We start from the raw sequence: 14,035 nt of genomic DNA, 5'->3' as shown, positions 1-14,035 counted from the left end.
TACTGAGCCTGAAAAGCATTTTCAACCCCACTTACAAGTAAAACTAGCTAAAATGTGCCTGGCTTCTCTTCACTGAAAAGCTCATTCTGAGTACATTTTAAGCATACGTTTTCTCCTGCCGGGTCAGCTGAGCAGCGAATTTTTATTTAACCACCTGCTATCATGAGAGACCTCAGGGCTGCATGTTTTGAGCCCAGTACTGAGCCTGAAAAGCATTTCCAACCCCACTTACAAGTAAAACTAGCTAAAATGTGCCTGGCTGCTATTCACTGAAAAGCTCATTCTGTGTACATTTTTGGCATACGTTTGCTCCTGCCGGGTCAGCTGAGCAGCGAATTTCTATTTAACCACCTGCTATCATGAGAGACCTCAGGGCTGCATGTTTTGAGCCCAGTACTGAGCCTGAAAAGCATTTCCAACCCCACTTACAAGTAAAACTAGCTAAAATGTGCATGGCTGCTATTCACTGAAAAGCTCATTCTGAGTACATTTTTAGCATACGTTTGCTCCTGCCGGGTCAGCTGAGCAGCGAATTTCTAACCACCTGCTATCATGAGAGACCTCAGGGCTGCATGTTTTGAGCCCAGTACTGATCCTGAAAAGCGTTTCCAACCCCACTTACAAGTAAAACTAGCTAAAATGTGCCTGGCTGCTATTCACTGAAAAGCTCATTCTGTGTACATTTTTGGCATACGTTTGCTCCTACCGGGTCAGCTGAGCAGCGAATTTCTATTTAACCACCTGCTTTCATGAGAGACCTCAGGGCTGCATGTTTTGAGCCCAGTACTGAGCCTGAAAAGCATTTCCAACCCCACTTACAAGTAAAACTAGCTAAAATGTGCCTGGCTTCTCTTCACTGAAAAGCTCATTCTGAGTACATTTTTAGCATACGTTTGCTCCTGCCGGGTCAGCTGAGCAGCGAATTTCTAACCACCTGCTATCATGAGAGACCTCAGGGCTGCATGTTTTGAGCCCAGTACTGATCCTGAAAAGCGTTTCCAACCCCACTTACAAGTAAAACTAGCTAAAATGTGCCTGGCTGCTAATCACTGAAAAGTTCATTCTGTGTACATTTTTGGCATACGTTTGCTCCTACCGGGTCAGCTGATCAGCGAATTTCTATTAACCACCTGCTTTCATGACAGACCTCAGGGCTGCATGTTTTGAGCCCAGTACTGAGCCTGAAAAGTATTTCCTACCCCACTTACAAGTAAAACTAGCTAAAATGTGCCTGGCTTCTCTTCACTGAAAAGCTCATTCTGAGCACATTTTTAGCATACGTTTGCTCCTGCCGGGTCAGCTGAGCAGCGAATTTCTATTTAACCACCTGCTATCATGAGAGACCTCAGGGCTGCATGTTTTGAGCCCAGTACTGATCCTGAAAAGCGTTTCTAACCCCACTTACAAGTAAAACTAGCTAAAATGTGCCTGGCTTCTCTTCACTGAAAAGCTCATTCTGAGTACATTTTTAGCATACGTTTGCTCCTGCCGGGTCAGCTGAGCAGCGAATTTCTAACCACTTGCTATCATGAGAGACCTCAGGGCTGCATGTTTTGAGCCCAGTACTGATCCTGAAAAGCGTTTCCAACCCCACTTACAAGTAAAACTAGCTAAAATGTGCCTGGCTGCTATTCACTGAAAAGCTCATTCTGTGTACATTTTTGGCATACGTTTGCTCCTACCGGGTCAGCTGAGTAGCGAATTTCTATTTAACCACCTGCTTTCATGAGAGACCTCAGGGCTGCATGTTTTGAGCCCAGTACTGAGCCTGAAAAGCATTTCCAACCCCACTTATAAGTAAAACTAGCTAAAATGTGCCTGGCTTCTCTTCACTGAAAAGCTCATTCTGAGTACATTTTTAGCATACGTTTGCTCCTGCCGGGTCAGCTGAGCAGCAAATTTTTATTTAACCACCTGCTATCATGAGAGACCTTAGGGCTGCATGTTTTGAGCCCAGTACTGATCCTGAAAAGCGTTTCCAACCCCACTTACAAGTAAAACTAGCTAAAATGTGCCTGGCTGCTATTCACTGAAAAGCTCATTCTGTGTACATTTTTGGCATACGTTTGCTCCTACCGGGTCAGCTGAGTAGCGAATTTCTATTTAACCACCTGCTTTCATGAGAGACCTCAGGGCTGCATGTTTTGAGCCCAGTACTGAGCCTGAAAAGCATTTCCAACCCCACTTATAAGTAAAACTAGCTAAAATGTGCCTGGCTTCTCTTCACTGAAAAGCTCATTCTGAGTACATTTTTAGCATACGTTTGCTCCTGCCGGGTCAGCTGAGCAGCAAATTTTTATTTAACCACCTGCTATCATGAGAGACCTCAGGGCTTCATGTTTTGAGCCCAGTACTGAGCCTGAAAAGCATTTCCAACCCCACTTACAAGTAAAACTAGCTAAAATGTGCCTGGCTTCTCTTCACTGAAAAGCTCATTCTGAGTACATTTTTAGCATACGTTTGCTCCTGCCGGGTCAGCTGAGCAGCGAATTTCTATTTAACCACCTGCTATCATGAGAGACCTCAGGGCTGCATGTTTTGAGCCCAGTACTGATCCTGAAAAGCGTTTCCAACCCCACTTACAAGTAAAACTAGCTAAAATGTGCCTGGCTGCTATTCACTGAAAAGCTCATTCTGTGTACATTTTTGGCATACGTTTGCTCCTACCGGGTCAGCTGAGCAGCGAATTTCTATTTAACCACCTGCTTTCATGAGAGACCTCAGGGCTGCATGTTTTGAGCCCAGTACTGAGCCTGAAAAGCATTTCCAACCCCACTTACAAGTAAAACTAGCTAAAATGTGCCTGGCTTCTCTTCACTGAAAAGCTCATTCTGAGTACATTTTTAGCATACGTTTGCTCCTGCCGGGTCAGCTGAGCAGCGAATTTTTATTTAACCACCTGCTATCATGAGAGACCTCAGGGCTGCATGTTTTGAGCCCAGTACTGATCCTGAAAAGCGTTTCCAACCCCACTTACAAGTAAAACTAGCTAAAATGTGCCTGGCTGCTATTCACTGAAAAGCTCATTCTGTGTACATTTTTGGCATACGTTTGCTCCTACCGGGTCAGCTGAGCAGCGAATTTCTATTTACCCACCTGCTTTCATGAGAGACCTCAGGGCTGCATGTTTTGAGCCCAGTACTGAGCCTGAAAAGCATTTCCAACCCCACTTACAAGTAAAACTAGCTAAAATGTCCCTGGCTTCTCTTCACTGAAAAGCTCATTCTGAGTACATTTTTAGCATACGTTTGCTCCTGCTGGGTCAGCTGAGCAGCGAATTTCTAACCACCTGCTATCATGAGAGACCTCAGGGCTGCATGTTTTGAGCCCAGTACTGATCCTGAAAAGCGTTTCCAACCCCACTTACAAGTAAAACTAGCTAAAATGTGCCTGGCTTCTCTTCACTGAAAAGCTCATTCTGAGTACATTTTTAGCATACGTTTGCTCCTGCCTTGTCAGCTGAGCAGCGAATTTCTATTTAACCACCTGCTATCATGAGAGACCTCAGGGCTGCATGTTTTGAGCCCAGTACTGATCCTGAAAAGCGTTTCCAACCCCACTTACAAGTAAAACTAGCTAAAATGTGCCTGGCTGCTATTTACTGAAAAGCTCATTCTGTGTACATTTTTGGCATACGTTTGCTCCTACCAGGTCAGCTGAGCAACAAATTTCTATTTAACCACCTGCTTTCATGAGAGACCTCAGGGCTGCATGTTTTGAGCCCAGTACTGAGCCTGAAAAGCATTTCCAACCCCACTTACAAGTAAAACTAGCTAAAATGTGCCTGGCTTCTCTTCACTGAAAAGCTCATTCTGAGTACATTTTTAGCATACGTTTGCTCCTGCCGGGTCAGCTGAGCAGCGAATTTCTAACCACCTGCTATCATGAGAGACCTCAGGGCTACATGTTTTGAGCCCAGTACTGATCCTGAAAAGCGTTTCCAACCCCACTTACAAGTAAAACTAGCTAAAATGTGCCTGGCTGCTATTCACTGAAAAGCTCATTCTGTGTACATTTTTGGCATATGTTTGCTCCTACCGGGTCAGCTGATCAGCGAATTTCTATTAACCACCTGCTTTCATGAGAGACCTCAGGGCTGCATGTTTTGAGCCCAGTACTGAGCCTGAAAAGTATTTCCAACCCCACTTACAAGTAAAACTAGCTAAAATGTGCCTGGCTTCTCTTCACTGAAAAGCTCATTCTGAGTACATTCTTAGCATACGTTTGCTCCTGCCGGGTCAGCTGAGCAGCGAATTTCTATTTAACCACCTGCTATCATGAGAGACCTCAGGGCGGCATGTTTTGAGCCCAGTACTGATCCTGAAAAGCGTTTCCAACCCCACTTACATGTAAAACTAGCTAAAATGTGCCTGGCTTCTCTTCACTGAAAAGCTCATTCTGAGTACATTTTTAGCATACGTTTGCTCCTGCCGGGTCAGCTGAGCAGCGAATTTCTAACCACCTGCTATCATGAGAGACCTCAGGGCTGCATGTTTTGAGCCCAGTACTGAGCCTGAAAAGCATTTCCAACCCCACTTACAAGTAAAACTAGCTAAAATGTGCCTGGCTGCTATTCACTGAAAAGCTCATTCTGTGTACATTTTTGGCATACGTTTGCTCCTGCCGGGTCAGCTGAGCAGCGAATTTCTATTTAACCACCTGCTATCATGAGAGACCTCAGGGCTGCATGTTTTGAGCCCAGTACTGAGCCTGAAAAGCATTTTCCAACCCCACTTACAAGTAAAACTAGCTAAAATGTGCATGGCTGCTATTCACTGAAAAGCTCATTCTGAGTACATTTTTAGCATACGTTTGCTCCTGCCGGGTCAGCTGAGCAGCGAATTTCTAACCACCTGCTATCATGAGAGACCTCAGGGCTGCATGTTTTGAGCCCAGTACTGATCCTGAAAAGCGTTTCCAACCCCACTTACAAGTAAAACTAGCTAAAATGTGCCTGGCTGCTATTCACTGAAAAGCTCATTCTGTGTACATTTTTGGCATACGTTTGCTCCTGCCGGGTCAGCTGAGCAGCGAATTTCTATTTAACCACCTGCTTTCATGAGAGACCTCAGGGCTGCATGTTTTGAGCCCAGTACTGAGCCTGAAAAGCATTTCCAACCCCACTTACAAGTAAAACTAGCTAAAATGTGCCTGGCTTCTCTTCACTGAAAAGCTCATTCTGAGTACATTTTTAGCATACGTTTGCTCCTGCTGGGTCAGCTGAGCAGCGAATTTCTAACCACCTGCTATCATGAGAGACCTCAGGGCTGCATGTTTTGAGCCCGGTACTGATCCTGAAAAGCGTTTCCAACCCCACTTACAAGTAAAACTAGCTAAAATGTGCCTGGCTTCTCTTCACTGAAAAGCTCATTCTGAGTACATTTTTAGCAAACGTTTGCTCCTGCCTTGTCAGCTGAGCAGCGAATTTCTATTTAACCACCTGCTATCATGAGAGACCTCAGGGCTGCATGTTTTGAGCCCAGTACTGATCCTGAAAAGCGTTTCCAACCCCACTTACAAGTAAAACTAGCTAAAATGTGCCTGGCTGCTATTCACTGAAAAGCTCATTCTGTGTACATTTTTGGCATACGTTTGCTCCTACCGGGTCAGCTGAGCAGCGAATTTCTATTTAACCACCTGCTTTCATGAGAGACCTCAGGGCTGCATGTTTTGAGCCCAGTACTGAGCCTGAAAAGCATTTCCAACCCCACTTACAAGTAAAACTAGCTAAAATGTGCCTGGCTTCTCTTCACTGAAAAGCTCATTCTGAGTACATTTTTAGCATACGTTTGCTCCTGCCGGGTCAGCTGAGCAGCGAATTTCTAACCACCTGCTATCATGAGAGACCTCAGGGCTGCATGTTTTGAGCCCAGTACTGAGCCTGAAAAGCATTTCCAACCCCACTTACAAGTAAAACTAGCTAAAATGTGCCTGGCTTCTCTTCACTGAAAAGCTTATTCTGAGTACATTTTTAGCATACGTTTGCTCCTGCCGGGTCAGCTGAGCAGCGAATTTCTATTTAACCACCTGCTATCATGAGAGACCTCAGGGCTGCATGTTTTGAGCCCAGTACTGATCCTGAAAAGCGTTTCCAACCCCACTTACAAGTAAAACTAACTAAAATGTGCCTGGCTGCTATTCACTGAAAAGCTCATTCTGTGTACATTTTTGGCATACGTTTGCTCCTACCGGGTCAGCTGAGCAGCGAATTTCTATTTAACCACCTGCTTTCATGAGAGACCTCAGGGCTGCATGTTTTGAGCCCAGTACTGAGCCTGAAAAGCATTTCCAACCCCACTTACAAGTAAAACTAGCTAAAATGTGCCTGGCTTCTCTTCACTGAAAAGCTCATTCTGAGTACATTTTTAGCATACGTTTGCTCCTGCCGGGTCAGCTGAGCAGCGAATTTCTATTTAACCACCTGCTATCATGAGAGACCTCAGGGCTGCATGTTTTGAGCCCAGTAGTGAGCCTGAAAAGCATTTCCAACCCCACTTACAAGTGAAACTAGCTAAAATGTGCCTGGCTTCTCTTCACTGAAAAGCTCATTCTGAGTACATTTTTAGCATACGTTTGCTCCTGCTGGGTCAGCTGAGCAGCGAATTTCTAACCACCTGCTATCATGAGAGACCTCAGGGCTGCATGTTTTGAGCCCAGTACTGATCCTGAAAAGCGTTTCCAACCCCACTTACAAGTAAAACTAGCTAAAATGTGCCTGGCTTCTCTTCACTGAAAAGCTCATTCTGAGTACATTTTTAGCATACGTTTGCTCCTGCCTTGTCAGCTGAGCAGCGAATTTCTATTTAACCACCTGCTATCATGAGAGACCTCAGGGCTGCATGTTTTGAGCCCAGTACTGATCCTGAAAAGCGTTTCCAACCCCACTTACAAGTAAAACTAGCTAAAATGTGCCTGGCTGCTATTCACTGAAAAGCTCATTCTGTGTACATTTTTGGCATACGTTTGCTCCTACCGGGTCAGCTGAGCAGCGAATTTCTATTTAACCACCTGCTTTCATGAGAGACCTCAGGGCTGCATGTTTTGAGCCCAGTACTGAGCCTGAAAAGCATTTCCAACCCCACTTACAAGTAAAACTAGCTAAAATGTGCCTGGCTTCTCTTCACTGAAAAGCTCATTCTGAGTACATTTTTAGCATACGTTTGCTCCTGCCGGGTCAGCTGAGCAGCGAATTTCTAACCACCTGCTATCATGAGAGACCTCAGGGCTGCATGTTTTGAGCCCAGTACTGATCCTGAAAAGCGTTTCCAACCCCACTTACAAGTAAAACTAGCAAAAATGTGCCTGGCTGCTATTCACTGAAAAGCTCATTCTGTGTACATTTTTGGCATATGTTTGCTCCTACCGGGTCAGCTGATCAGCGAATTTCTATTAACCACCTGCTTTCATGAGAGACCTCAGGGCTGCATGTTTTGAGCCCAGTACTGATCCTGAAAAGCGTTTCCAACCCCACTTACAAGTAAAACTAGCTAAAATGTGCCTGGCTGCTATTCACTGAAAAGCTCATTCTGTGTACATTTTTGGCATACGTTTGCTCCTACCGGGTCAGCTGAGCAGCGAATTTCTATTTAACTACCTGCTTTCATGAGAGACCTCAGGGCTGCATGTTTTGAGCCCAGTACTGAGCCTGAAAAGCATTTTCAACCCCACTTACAAGTAAAACTAGCTAAAATGTGCCTGGCTTCTCTTCACTGAAAAGCTCATTCTGAGTACATATTAAGCATACGTTTTCTCCTGCCGGGTCAGCTGAGCAGCAAATTTTTATTTAACCACCTGCTATCATGAGAGACCTCAGGGCTGCATGTTTTGAGCCCAGTACTGAGCCTGAAAAGCATTTCCAACCCCACTTACAAGTAAAACTAGCTAAAATGTGCCTGGCTGCTATTCACTGAAACGCTCATTCTGTGTACATTTTTGGCATACGTTTGCTCCTGCCGGGTCAGCTGAGCAGCGAATTTCTATTTAACCACCTGCTATCATGAGAGACCTCAGGGCTGCATGTTTTGAGCCCAGTACTGAGCCTGAAAAGCATTTCCAACCCCACTTACAAGTAAAACTAGCTAAAATGTGCCTGGCTGCTATTCACTGAAAAGCTCATTCTGAGTACATTTTTGGCATACGTTTGCTCCTACGGGGTCAGCTGATCAGCGAATTTCTATTTAACCACCTGCTTTCATGAGAGACCTCAGGGCTGCATGTTTTGAGCCCAGTACTGAGCCTGAAAAGTATTTCCAACCCCACTTACAAGTAAAACTAGCTAAAATGTGCCTGGCTGCTATTCACTGAAAAGCTCATTCTGTGTACATTTTTGGCATACGTTTGCTCCTGCCGGGTCAGCTGAGCAGCACATTTCTAACCACCTGCTATCATGAGAGACCTCAGGGCTGCATGTTTTGAGCCCAGTACTGAGCCTGAAAAGCATTTCCAACCCCACTTACAAGTAAAACTAGCTAAAATGTGCCTGGCTTCTCTTCACTGAAAAGCTTATTCTGAGTTCATTTTTAGCATACGTTTGCTCCTGCCGGGTCAGCTGAGCAGCGAATTTCTATTTAACCACCTGCTATCATGAGAGACCTCAGGGCTGCATGTTTTGAGCCAAGTACTGATCCTGAAAAGCGTTTCCAACCCCACTTACAAGTAAAACTAGCTAAAATGTGCCTGGCTGCTATTCACTGAAAAGCTCATTCTGTGTACATTTTTGGCATACGTTTGCTCCTACCGGGTCAGCTGAGCAGCGAATTTCTATTTAACCACCTGCTTTCATGAGAGACCTCAGGGCTGCATGTTTTGAGTCCAGTACTGAGCCTGAAAAGCATTTCCAACCCCACTTACAAGTAAAACTAGCTAAAATGTGCCTGGCTTCTCTTCACTGAAAAGCTCATTCTGAGTACATTTTTAGCATACGTTTGCTCCTGCGGGGTCAGCTGAGCAGCGAATTTCTATTTAACCACCTGCTATCATGAGAGACCTCAGGGCTGCATGTTTCGAGCCCGGTACTGAGCCTGAAAAGCATTTCCAACCCCACTTACAAGTAAAACTAGCTAAAATGTGCCTGGCTTCTCTTCACTGAAAAGCTCATTCTGAGTACATTTTTAGCATACGTTTGCTCCTGCCGGGTCAGCTGAGCAGCGAATTTTTATTTAACCACCTGCTATCATGAGAGACCTCAGGGCTGCATGTTTTGAGCCCAGTACTGATCCTGAAAAGCGTTTCCAACCCCACTTACAAGTAAAACTAGCTAAAATGTGCCTGGCTGCTATTCACTGAAAAGCTCATTCTGTGTACATTTTTGGCATACGTTTGCTCCTACCGGGTCAGCTGAGCAGCGAATTTCTATTTAACCACCTGCTTTCATGAGAGACCTCAGGGCTGCATGTTTTGAGCCCAGTACTGAGCCTGAAAAGCATTTCCAACCCCACTTACAAGTAAAACTAGCTAAAATGTGCCTGGCTTCTCTTCACTGAAAAGCTCATTCTGAGCACATTTTTAGCATACGTTTGCTCCTGCTGGGTCAGCTGAGCAGCGAATTTCTAACCACCTGCTATCATGAGAGACCTCAGGGCTGCATGTTTTGAGCCCAGTACTGATCCTGAAAAGCGTTTCCAACCCCACTTACAAGTAAAACTAGCTAAAATGTGCCTGGCTTCTCTTCACTGAAAAGCTCATTCTGAGTACATTTTTAGCATACGTTTGCTCCTGCCTTGTCAGCTGAGCAGCGAATTTCTATTTAACCACCTGCTATCATGAGAGACCTCAGGGCTGCATGTTTTGAGCCCAGTACTGATCCTGAAAAGCGTTTCCAACCCCACTTACAAGTAAAACTAGCTAAAATGTGCCTGGCTGCTATTTACTGAAATGCTCATTCTGTGTACATTTTTGGCATACGTTTGCTCCTACCGGGTCAGCTGAGCAACAAATTTCTATTTAACCACCTGCTTTCATGAGAGACCTCAGGGCTGCATGTTTTGAGCCCAGTACTGAGCCTGAAAAGCATTTCCAACCCCACTTACAAGTAAAACTAGCTAAAATGTGCCTGGCTTCTCTTCACTGAAAAGCTCATTCTGAGTACATTCTTAGCATACGTTTGCTCCTGCCGGGTCAGCTGAGCAGCGAATTTCTATTTAACCACCTGCTATCATGAGAGACCTCAGGGCGGCATGTTTTGAGCCCAGTACTGATCCTGAAAAGCGTTTCCAACCCCACTTACATGTAAAACTAGCTAAAATGTGCCTGGCTTCTCTTCACTGAAAAGCTCATTCTGAGTACATTTTTAGCATACGTTTGCTCCTGCCGGGTCAGCTGAGCAGCGAATTTCTAACCACCTGCTATCATGAGAGACCTCAGGGCTGCATGTTTTGAGCCCAGTACTGAGCCTGAAAAGCATTTCCAACCCCACTTACAAGTAAAACTAGCTAAAATGTGCCTGGCTGCTATTCACTGAAAAGCTCATTCTGAGTACATTTTTGGCATACGTTTGCTCCTACGGGGTCAGCTGATCAGCGAATTTCTATTTAACCACCTGCTTTCATGAGAGACCTCAGGGCTGCATGTTTTGAGCCCAGTACTGAGCCTGAAAAGTATTTCCAACCCCACTTACAAGTAAAACTAGCTAAAATGTGCCTGGCTGCTATTCACTGAAAAGCTCATTCTGTGTACATTTTTGGCATACGTTTGCTCCTGCCGGGTCAGCTGAGCAGCAAATTTCTAACCACCTGCTATCATGAGAGACCTCAGGGCTGCATGTTTTGAGCCCAGTACTGAGCCTGAAAAGCATTTCCAACCCCACTTACAAGTAAAACTAGCTAAAATGTGCCTGGCTTCTCTTCACTGAAAAGCTTATTCTGAGTACATTTTTAGCATACGTTTGCTCCTGCCGGGTCAGCTGAGCAGCGAATTTCTATTTAACCACCTGCTATCATGAGAGACCTCAGGGCTGCATGTTTTGAGCCCAGTACTGATCCTGAAAAGCGTTTCCAACCCCACTTACAAGTAAAACTAGCTAAAATGTGCCTGGCTGCTATTCACTGAAAAGCTCATTCTGTGTACATTTTTGGCATACGTTTGCTCCTACCGGGTCAGCTGAGCAGCGAATTTCTATTTAACCACCTGCTTTCATGAGAGACCTCAGGGCTGCATGTTTTGAGCCCAGTACTGAGCCTGAAAAGCATTTCCAACCCCACTTACATGTAAAACTAGCTAAAATGTGCCTGGCTTCTCTTCACTGAAAAGCTCATTCTGAGTACATTTTTAGCATACGTTTGCTCCTGCCGGGTCAGCTGAGCAGCGAATTTCTATTTAACCACCTGCTATCATGAGAGACCTCAGGGCTGCATGTTTCGAGCCCAGTACTGAGCCTGAAAAGCATTTCCAACCCCACTTACAAGTAAAACTAGCTAAAATGTGCCTGGCTTCTCTTCACTGAAAAGCTCATTCTGAGTACATTTTTAGCATACGTTTGCTCCTGCCGGGTCAGCTGAGCAGCGAATTTTTATTTAACCACCTGCTATCATGAGAGACCTCAGGGCTGCATGTTTTGAGCCCAGTACTGATCCTGAAAAGCGTTACCAACCCCACTTACAAGTAAAACTAGCTAAAATGTGCCTGGCTGCTATTCACTGAAAAGCTCATTCTGTGTACATTTTTGGCATACGTTTGCTCCTACCGGGTCAGCTGAGCAGCGAATTTCTATTTAACCACCTGCTTTCATGAGAGACCTCAGGGCTGCATGTTTTGAGCCCAGTACTGAGCCTGAAAAGCATTTCCAACCCCACTTACAAGTAAAACTAGCTAAAATGTGCCTGGCTACTCTTCAATGAAAAGCTCATTCTGAGTACATTTTTAGCATACGTTTGCTCCTGCCGGGTCAGCTGAGCAGCGAATTTCTAACCACCTGCTATCATGAGAGACCTCAGGGCTGCATGTTTTGAGCCCAGTACTGAGCCTGAAAAGCATTTCCAACCCCACTTACAAGTAAAACTAGCTAAAATGTGCCTTGCTGCTATTCACTGAAAAGCTCATTCTGTGTACATTTTTGGCATACGTTTGCTCCTACCGGGTCAGCTGAGCAGCGAATTTCTATTTAACTACCTGCTTTCATGAGAGACCTCTGGGCTGCATGTTTTGAGCCCAGTACTGAGCCTGAAAAGCATTTTCAACCCCACTTACAAGTAAAACTAGCTAAAATGTGCCTGGCTTCTCTTCACTGAAAAGCTCATTCTGAGTACATTTTAAGCATACGTTTTCTCCTGCCGGGTCAGCTGAGCAGCAAATTTTTATTTAACCACCTGCTATTATGAGAGACCTCAGGGCTGCATGTTTTGAGCCCAGTACTGAGCCTGAAAAGCATTTCCAACCCCACTTACAAGTAAAACTAGCTAAAATGTGCCTGGCTGCTATTCACTGAAAAGCTCATTCTGTGTACATTTTTGGCATACGTTTGCTCCTGCCGGGTCAGCTGAGCAGCGAATTTCTATTTAACCACCTGCTATCATGAGAGACCTCAGGGCTGCATGTTTTGAGCCCAGTACTGAGCCTGAAACGCATTTCCAACCCCACTTACAAGTAAAACTAGCTAAAATGTGCCTGGCTGCTATTCACTGAAAAGCTCATTCTGAGTACATTTTTGGCATACGTTTGCTCCTACGGGGTCAGCTGATCAGCGAATTTCTATTTAACCACCTGCTTTCATGAGAGACCTCAGGGCTGCATGTTTTGAGCCCAGTACTGAGCCTGAAAAGTATTTCCAACCCCACTTACAAGTAAAACTAGCTAAAATGTGCCTGGCTGCTATTCACTGAAAAGCTCATTCTGTGTACATTTTTGGCATACGTTTGCTCCTGCCGGGTCAGCTGAGCAGCAAATTTCTAACCACCTGCTATCATGAGAGACCTCAGGGCTGCATGTTTTGAGCCCAGTACTGAGCCTGAAAAGCATTTCCAACCCCACTTACAAGTAAAACTAGCTAAAATGTGCCTGGCTTCTCTTCACTGAAAAGCTTATTCTGAGTACATTTTTAGCATACGTTTGCTCCTGCCGGGTCAGCTGAGCAGCGAATTTCTATTTAACCACCTGCTATCATGAGAGACCTCAGGGCTGCATGTTTTGAGCCCAGTACTGATCCTGAAAAGCGTTTCCAACCCCACTTACAAGTAAAACTAGCTAAAATGTGCCTGGCTGCTATTCACTGAAAAGCTCATTCTGTGTACATTTTTGGCATACGTTTGCTCCTACCGGGTCAGCTGAGCAGCGAATTTCTATTTAACCACCTGCTTTCATGAGAGACCTCAGGGCTGCATGTTTTGAGCCCAGTACTGAGCCTGAAAAGCATTTCCAACCCCACTTACATGTAAAACTAGCTAAAATGTGCCTGGCTTCTCTTCACTGAAAAGCTCATTCTGAGTACATTTTTAGCATACGTTTGCTCCTGCCGGGTCAGCTGAGCAGCGAATTTCTATTTAACCACCTGCTATCATGAGAGACCTCAGGGCTGCATGTTTCGAGCCCAGTACTGAGCCTGAAAAGCATTTCCAACCCCACTTACAAGTAAAACTAGCTAAAATGTGCCTGGCTTCTCTTCACTGAAAAGCTCATTCTGAGTACATTTTTAGCATACGTTTGCTCCTGCCGGGTCAGCTGAGCAGCGAATTTTTATTTAACCACCTGCTATCATGAGAGACCTCAGGGCTGCATGTTTTGAGCCCAGTACTGATCCTGAAAAGCGTTACCAACCCCACTTACAAGTAAAACTAGCTAAAATGTGCCTGGCTGCTATGCACTGAAAAGCTCATTCTGTGTACATTTTTGGCATACGTTTGCTCCTACCGGGTCAGCTGAGCAGCGAATTTCTATTTAACCACCTGCTTTCATGAGAGACCTCAGGGCTGCATGTTTTGAGCCCAGTACTGAGCCTGAAAAGCATTTCCAACCCCACTTACAAGTAAAACTAGCTAAAATGTGCCTGGCTACTCTTCAATGAAAAGCTCATTCTGAGTACATTTTTAGCATACGTTTGCTCCTG

The sequence above is a fragment of the Lissotriton vulgaris genome, chromosome 5 (assembly GCF_964263255.1).
Source record: "Lissotriton vulgaris chromosome 5, aLisVul1.2, whole genome shotgun sequence".
NCBI classification, from domain to species: domain Eukaryota; kingdom Metazoa; phylum Chordata; class Amphibia; order Caudata; family Salamandridae; genus Lissotriton; species Lissotriton vulgaris.
Note: the sequence above shows the minus strand (reverse complement) of the source record.